The sequence below is a fragment of the Neofelis nebulosa genome, chromosome 1 (genome assembly GCF_028018385.1).
Source record: "Neofelis nebulosa isolate mNeoNeb1 chromosome 1, mNeoNeb1.pri, whole genome shotgun sequence".
Classification (NCBI taxonomy): Eukaryota; Metazoa; Chordata; class Mammalia; order Carnivora; family Felidae; genus Neofelis; species Neofelis nebulosa.
In genome coordinates this window covers 212,678,689-212,688,208 of record NC_080782.1, presented here as the reverse complement: position 1 = coordinate 212,688,208, position 9,520 = coordinate 212,678,689, and positions in this window count along the sequence as shown.

The following is a 9,520-nucleotide window of genomic DNA, read 5'->3' as shown; positions in this document are numbered from 1 at the left end:
TTACCAAACCTGGGAGCAAGGCATTTTGTGAATGGAGGATTTTCCCATAACTACCTTTTTTAAGGTATACTACCATATCATATGAACAGATCTTAGGTGAGGAGAAATTCAAATGTGTTATCAGAACACCAGCTAATATATTTATAATTCTACACATTTATACTTGTAATTAATATAAAATATTATAATCCTCTGTATGCAGGGCAACAAATGCCATGCCAGCAGATTTGAATGGATACATATAAAATTTTTAAAAGTATAATTAATTTAGATTTTCTTTGTAAGCACATTAATTTGTCATTAAAGCATGACACTTAAAGATTACAATGTTCACACTCTTGAGAGAGCAAAGTGATCAAATACAGGCTTAGGAATGTGCAAGTAGGGTGTGTCAAAGTGATTTGTTGATGGTCTCTAGGATATAATACATGTTTTTGTTTTTTGTTTTTTGTTTTTTGTTTTTTTTTTGTCAGCATGAAATGCCAAATAGGTGTGCTATGAGAACAAGATGTAAGTTTATTGCAACATTCACAATTATAACACTGTTCTTCTATGTTGTTCCCTTCCACATTGATTATATCTTCTTGGTTATTCAAATCAAGTATTTCATTTGATTAACCTTTTTACAATTTGCTCTTTATCTCATCTCTAATCCCCTTCTTCATTTTTCATTTTGTTTGTTCAATTTAATTCATTCTAGGCTTTCATTTCAATAGTAGTCAGTTTGCTCTTTAATGCCCTTTTGGCATTACTTGTATGATTTCTCAGAATTCTTATGCTCATTTTAGTCATTTTCATTCCCCTAAAACATTTACAGTTGGATTATGTAAATAGAGGTCCAAAAAGCAAAAAAGAAAAAATTACTAAACACTTCAAAAGCATATATTTTATATATATATAAATGTGTGTGTGTATATATATATATATATATATATATACATATATATATATATATATATCTTATTTCTTCAAAATAAATGATTCAAAAATTATGTTAAATGCTTACAATTCTTATAAATGATTATATACCTACTAATATTAGTCAGTATTTATCAGTTAGTACGAATATTTTTATATGATTTCTGGAATTTATTGATTGGTTAAAGTGACTGCTTGAAAACTATATAAAGCTGAAAATAGGGAAACTTATGTACATGTGCTCAGATAAATTCAGCTTATCATTGAATGCATTATTGTCATCATCATCAATACCAACACAAGAGTATGGATTCATTCTCAAAAAGTAATTTTACTAAGTCAACAAAACCCCTGAATAATGATTTCTACATTGTAGGTGCAGAATGTATTTTATCTACTTTATTGAGCCATAACATTCAGATTCTGAGGATAACTAAACATAGTATTTTCTTTTTAGAAATATGTTGATAAGGATTATTTATGTGGTACCCATTATCGGCAGATGAATAAACCTTGTTTTCTAGAACTAACAAGGATAATTATTTTGTTATGAAGTAGCCTCCTTGCGTAACTATGGAAGTCAACTTCCATACGGATTAATGAGAAGGCCTAACTTGGTATATAGGAAAAAATAAAATCATAAATGTTTTCAAATGGATTTATATAATGATAGTAGTAATCTCTTCGGCTTTATGAAGACACCCAGGCAACAGATTCAGCTTTAGATGATGAGAAAAACTGTGTTTGAAGTCAAATTATATTTGTTATAAATCTTTGTTATGAAAAACCAAGCACTGGGGCGCCTGGGTGGCGCAGTCGGTTAAGCGTCCGACTTCAGCCAGGTCACGCAGTCCGTGAGTTCGAGCCCCGCGTCAGGCTCTGGGCTGATGGCTCGGAGCCTGTTTCCGATTCTGTGTCTCCCTCTCTCTCTGCCCCTCCCCCGTTCATGCTCTGTCTCTCTCTGTCTCAAAAAATAAATAAAAAACGTTGAAAACAAACAAACAAAAAAAAAAAAAAAACAAAAACCAAGCACTACTAAATGCTTAAGATATCCTCAGATTGAAGGTCTGCAAAAAAAATGCATTGTAGTTAAAAGAACTTTTGTGTGAGTTAGATTTGAGGCAAAATTCTGATTCTGCCACCAGATGGTCTTGAACAAGTTAGGTCCCTCATTCTGAGTGGAGATATTAAATGAAAATATTTTCCTAGTTTGGTAGCAAACTATAGAAATTATTTCTGATGATCATCTTTAGCAGGGGAGCCATGAACTTGCCTCATCACTGCAATTCCCATCCAGAATCTTTAGGTTCAGCACCCTATATAAGCTTAGCTCTCATTCCTACACATTTCAGAGTACCCTTAAATCATGTTAGCTTCCCTCATTTGGCACCATATTGTATACTATCAAAACAACTTCCTGTGACATATTCCAATTTTGCTAGAAAGTTTTAAATCATGGAAGTCCATAAAATATAGATCCAACTTATTATAATCAATGATTGGATTGACTGCTTGTCCCTAAGAGCTTTTTGGTAAATGCATGAAAAAAATTCTATTTGTGATCCAATAGACTTTTTAAGATGAAATTGTATCAGGAAACTATTGTAAAAATTCCTCCAAAATACATAGAAAATAGGATCCAAATGACTATATTGTTCTCAAAAATCAAATATAAAATTCAAATTTCATCAGAGTACTGTGAGCACATTGAATTTACGTTTCAACAGTCTATTAACTATTTGCTTGGGGTTGATTTGCCTTAAGAAAAGGGGAAAACTCAACAACCCATTTTGTGCCAAAATTAATTCGAACAGTAATACATTTTGTGCTCCACTGACTTTCAATTTATTACCAGTGGAGCTTGGTTGATTGTTTTGATCTTCAGTTTATTGGCAATGAGGTAGGATTTACTGTGCCACCACCTTTCAGTAACATAAATGTTACTTCATTGAGCTGGTGCCTCATTGTAAAGCACGACAAGAAAATAATTTAATTGTCTGTCTTTGCTTCAACTCAGAATGCTTTTCAGTGTGGTAGAATGTTTAATGTCAAACTTGTCTCCTTGCATATTTATTTCTGCAATTTCAACTCTTCGAAGGTAAAATATGTTAGTCTATGGAGCTGCCATTGCAATTTGATGACAGGGACACCAGATGGCAGTGGGTCAGTCCTAAGGTATTAGATACTAGGGTAACTTTATACCCAAAGTATTGAATATCTTCTAAAACAGTTCATATTACACTTCAATAAATATACTCAAAGATTATTTTTAAAAAAACTTTTTAAAGATAAACCCTATGATACATATATCTTTCCTTAATGACACTTAAAATTTTTTACAATTAACTCTTGATTTTTAGTGTCAAGGAAAGATTTATTTTTATTTTTAACTTCTTGTTATTTTTGTTTGGAATTTTGCTTCATTTCCCATAAACTCAGCTCTTTCTTCAATACTAGTATTCTGGCAATTTCCCAGTAAGTCCAGAGATGTTTTACTTTATTATTATTATTATTATTATTATTATTTTGGTTTCAAAAGAAGGTCCATATCACTCTTGGCTCCATGTCTCCATGTACATACACACTAATGTAGACTCATTTCGTTTAATGTAGATTCTCTTTCAAATTACTTCCACTAGATGATGTTTTCTGAGTAGATTGTCTAGAAAGCACCAACATGCCTTTTCATATTTACCAATATTCAACTCTTACCTTTCTTTGATGAATTTTCTAGAAGGACTTTAGGGTTAAGGTGGCACAATGTTAGCATTGCCTTATGTGGACATTGAGAGGCCAGACATTAACAAGACATAGAGGAGATGTTGTTAAGGGAAATCAGGAATCTGTACTCTCCTTCCTAAATCTTGCTTGGGCAAATGCTTGCTTCCATTCTCTAAGATAGGTGTATAAACTAGAGGCAGGACAAACAAGTTTTAAAGTATAATAGTGGGTTATTGCTGATATTTTGTATTTGAGGTGCTCTTTGAATTTCAAGTATTGATATTACATAGTTTTTATATATGCTGGATTAAACATCATGTAAGAGATCTAACTTAGACATATAGACTTGAGAATCATCATCAGCATACAGGTAATAGTTGGCCCTGTATTAAGTTTGACGATGAGTTACAGGGTTTTTCCAACATTCTAGAAGCAGGCAAAAAGTAGATTCCATAAAGGACATTGATATCCCAGTACATGAAAGGGGGCAAAAATGCTGGCATTATGACTACTAAGGGTGAAGTCTTCAAGAAGAGGAATTAATAGTGGTAAATTCTACAGAGTATCCAAAAATGAAAAAAAAAAAAAAGGAAAAGAACAAAAAAATACAATATTGCCCATTATATTTGGCAATGAGGAAGTCATTGGTGACCTTAATGAAAGTCATTTCTGTGAAGTGTATTGGGCAGATTTATATATAATTATATAATATCCCCATACTCTCAAACTAATATAAAGTTCTGGAAAGAGGAGTAAGAATCTTTTTTTTTAATCGATCTGGCATTATGGAGAAAAGGTATATTACTGTCTCTCTCTTACCTGCCCTCTTCAACTGGCGTCTGCTGAGATGTAGCTGGTCCTTGAGCATGGCTTCTGACATGGGGTCAGAAGGGGTCCCAACATGGTGTTCAGTCAGACTGCCCATACAGGCAATCTGCATCCTGCTCACTCAGGGGCCAGACAATTCCATCTTTTTACTCATTCCACAGTGTCTACATCCCTCATACAAAGGGGTCCAGGAAGCTCTGGCACTTCTGCCACTTCAAGCCAGGAGGTTCTCTTGTTGACCTTGACACATCTTTGAGAAACAAATATTCAATTGCATTGATCCCGGGCTGTATGCAGACATTCTTCAAAAGGCTTTCACTCTCCCTGGGCTATATTCATGGAAATGCTATTTCTTTTCAGAAGTTTTAAATATACCTTTTTTATTTATTTAGTTATTTATTTATTTATTCTGATGGCAGTGTTTTTCAGCCTGCAAGTTGTGGCTGGGGATGTCAATCTATTGAAATGTTTTTGAAATGATTGTTTCAGTTTGAGTGTATGTGTCTTTATATTAGATTAAAGTATTAAATGAATTCTAACTATTGGTCTTGGCCAAAAGACTTGCGGAAAAGAAAGATGATAGAGATCACTTCCTACTTTAGAGTTTAATCCTAGTAATGTGCATTGTTAGGCTCACCCAGGAATACTCAAAAGAAATACTTAAATCATTTTGTGTATTTCCCTGCTTAATGGTTTGTGATGTAAATGTTACAGCTTGAATCTTCCAGGATCGTTGGCATGTCTACATCCACATCTCCATCTACACCATGTACATCTACATCATGTATGTTTATATATCTACAAAATCAACCAATAAACAAATACCAAAAGAACGTTCCTCTTCAAGAATTGTCTTGGACCACAGGAAATAGACTTTGGCTTTCTAGCTTACTGTCTTGAATTCCATTTCAGGCCACTTGAATCACTTTTCCTAAACCTTATCATCTACTCAATAGGAGGAAAGCCTAGAGGCAAAAAGAAAATATGCAGAAGAGAAAAGCTTTAGGGGAACCTGGGTGGCTCAGTCAGTTAAGCCAGGTCTTTGGCCAGGTCAAGTGCTCAGGTCTTATGAGTTTGACTCCCATACCAGACTCTCTGCATTCAACAAATAGCCTCCTTCAGATCCTCTGTCTCCCTCTCTCTGCCTTTCCCCTGCTAGTGCATGCATGCGTACTCTGTGTCTTAGAAATAATACACATTTTTTTTAAGATAAGCTTTAATTTTAATTGAGTAACACCCTTTCTTTTCATATCTATAAAACTGATCTCATTTAGGCCTTTGCAATCTCTGTTTTGGATTTGTCTGAAAATCTCCTTACCATTCTACAGTTTCCAGACTCAATGCTAGTTATTATATTCTCCCTAGTATCACACAATCACAAAGGCCAAGGGATCTTTATAATATAAAAATCTGACTTTGTCATTTGTTCCTGTTAGATTATTTATTGAAGAGTAACAAACTACCCCAAAACCAAGTGACTTAAAACACAGCCATTTTTATAATATTGGCCCAGAATTCCCAGCAGGGATGAGATGAATGATGACTCTTTTCCATCTAACATTGATGGAGTTCACTGTGAGCTGTTCAGGGGCATATGTTCTGATCTGTAGGATCCAAAGCAGCTTCACTCACATGTCTGATGCCTGGGTAGGGACAACTGAAAGGCAGGCCCAGCTAAGATAATGAACCAGGGTATCTATGAGGGGCCTCATCTACATAGTCAGACTTGATATGGGGAGGCTTAGGGCTCCCAGAGAAAGCATTCCAAGGAATTTGAAGTGGATTCTGGCAGTCTCTTAGTGCATGGGCCCAGCAACTGATACATGATTTCTGCCATATTCTTTACATCAATATTGTTATTAAGACCAGCCTAGATTTAAAAGGAGTAGAATGAGTGGACTCCACTTCTCAAGTGGGAGAAGTGACAAAGAATTTGAACCATCTTTAATCTAGTACATTACTCCTCTGCTCAAAATATCTTTTCTATGTAACTTTTTTAAAGGCTTACTATCTAGGGGCTCCTGGGTGGCTCAGTTGGTTAAGCATCCATCTCCTGATTTCAGCTCAAGTCATGATCTCCCTGTTCATGGGTTGAGCCCCACGTTGGACTCTGCACTGACTGCTTGGGATTCTCTCTCTCACTCTCTCTCTCTCTGCCTCTCCCCCACTAGCACTGTCTCACTCTCAAAAATAAATAAGGAAAAACATTTAAAAACTTTAAAACAATAAATAAAATGATTATTATCTAGCTTTTCTACCTCATCAATTCATTTATTAAGTTTTATATTTCAGAAAACTTGAAGTTTTCTAACTGTATTTAGCAAATGCTTAAGCAGGCACTATCCTAAGCACTTTGCATAGATTGACTCATGGTATCCTTCTAATAAGTCTATAGCGCAGTTTCTATTTAAGAAATGAAGAAACTGAGGCACAGAGCGTTAACACAACTTTTCTCAAATTCTCAGTAATTTGTGGAGTTGTATTTGAGCCTAGAAAATGTGATCCCAAAGTTCCTGCTTCTTTTCATTAACACTGGCTGCTAGATTGTCTCTTTTCTCAAGGTTAATACTGTTTTCCTTTCTATTGGCTCATCCGTGTGGCAAAAGGCCAAGTGTGTTTTCAACACCAGCTCAGTTAATATTCTCTGTGAAACTTTGTTAATACTTTGCACGTCCATCTACTTTAATAATGATATCCTTTGCTTATGTGTTTTGCCTATTTGCACACTAGAGAGCAATAGACACGTCCTCCAATTTTATAAACCACGTCTCAACACAATGCAAGGCACGTAACTGATGCTCTGTAATAACTTTATAAAAAATAATAATAATAAGTGACCAGAGGTGTCTCAATGAACTTGGGTTTACTTCATTCTGTACCTTACTGGGGTACAATGAAGGCTGAGCAAGTTTTATGTCATTATGTTCACACTAAAACATATTTTAAGAATACCTTGAGGAGATGGACAAATATTCTGCTTTGTCTGAATCATAATATATGTATTTTATAAATCTTATTAATTTTCCCCCATGCTAATGCATAAAGGGTTCCATTTTGCAGGGAATGCTTTATTTTAGGAGCTCTCACGTTGCGTGAAGAGATCATAAATGTCGTACATTTCTAGCTAAGGTTTCACAGCGAGACAGTGACTGTATAAAAATTCAGTGGCATTGGAGAATACTAAGAATATTATTACAGTTAGTGTAGCTATCTGGAGAAAGAGCTAAGTAACAAAATCCATATTTAATTAAAACTAAAATTGCACGGCATATTACGTGTAAGAAAGAAATGATATACATGCATGGTATTCATTTAATCCTTAATGAGAACATCTGGTCATACTTCTAGATTTTAAATTTAGACTGCAGAATGGGGAAAGGCCTTCTTTCCCACAGGCTACAATAGAAAGTCAAAGCTTAAATGATATAATGAGTAGATTTATGCTATTCAATTGTGGTGTCTCTAAACCTTAACATAAAATTATACTGCGGAGGATGAAAGGTGCTCAGAGAAGACAGGAACCAATATTTATCTGGTAATCAAGGAACTGTGCAGAAAGAACAATGAGTGCATAAAACACACAAAACCCTTGCCTGATAATTTCTTTTGGTCAATAATCCTTTATAGAGAAATAGAGAATTTAAAAGAGTTTAGTGAAAACACAAAGAGAGAATATTCATAGAATTATATTTTCAAAACAGTGATTTTCAATGACTTGAACTAAGCTAACTGGATATTTGTGTGACAAAAAAACATATCTTCTCCAGGATGAGCTCAATGGAAATGCCTAGGAATATCCAAATGGTACTTTAGAAATAGCATTCCACATGATTAGTGTTGAGTCATTGTTAAAGTAAAAATGGCAAATAAAATGTAAAATATTTTTTGAATATTATGAGATGCAAATATTTTAAATTATTTGCTCAAAAGTCCAACAGAAAGGACAGAATAGAATTTGATATAAGCTAATGGTGGCAAGTCTTACATTGGTAAAGAAGGCGATATGTTTCTATAGAGAACAAGGTAAATCATAAGTGCTTCTGTAACTATTTATATTAATGCAGAATAATTTTCAGTGGAATCTGATCTGAAATGTCATCATATATTTTATATAACTAGTAGTTCAATGAGTAAATTATAGAAGCTATTTAAAATAATAATGAAATAATAGTGATCTTAATAACCAAGAATGAGAATAATCAAGGGAAAGGCATTAATTTTATTATTCACTCTTTTAACAGCCATCTCTTTCTTTGAACTTTAGATTCAAAGGTTTTAAAGAATAATTTTATAAATATAAAAATTGTCTAGATAATTAGTGCTTATGTTGTATTAAGCAACTGAAATATATAATTACTTTTTTTATTATCTGAAATCACCCTGACTAATTATTGCTCACATATTGTATTTTTCATTTCTCAATCCAGTAGTTTAGGAACTATTTGTAGAAAAAAAGGATTTCATAGCATACCTTCCAAATTACATTTTAGGGTTTCTGTTCTTTGCCAATTGTTTATTGTGAACAAAGATAAATGGTTCTTGCATTTTAAAAAATCCTTAAAAATTAACATTTAAAATATTATTTCAGTTTCTTTAATCAAAATGTTCTTGGACAGATATTATTCAATATAAACAAAATGAATATAATTATTTCTTTGCCCCATTTAGATTAAAAATAATCAGAACACACTATTTAACTATAATCATAGCTTTTGTCTTTTCTTTAACTGGGACATTAAGAAATAGATAAGAAAGACTTTAAGTGACATGTCCATGGACCATACATTTTTTATTTAATCAATTCTGTATCCCCAGTTCTGTAACACCTATTTGCAATGATAGATGCTCAAAAAATATTTGTTGAATGATTAAGTGAACAATTTTCATGAGCAAGTGATTCTGGCTAAATCATATGAAACCAATTTAGAGAGCTTATTCATCAGGAGGGTCTTGCAGGTTGAAATGAACTCCACAAATGCCAGGTCTTTGCATGGAGGGGCTGGCTATCTTTGGTTGCCTGAAGTTGAGATTAACCCTTATGAATTCTCAGTAG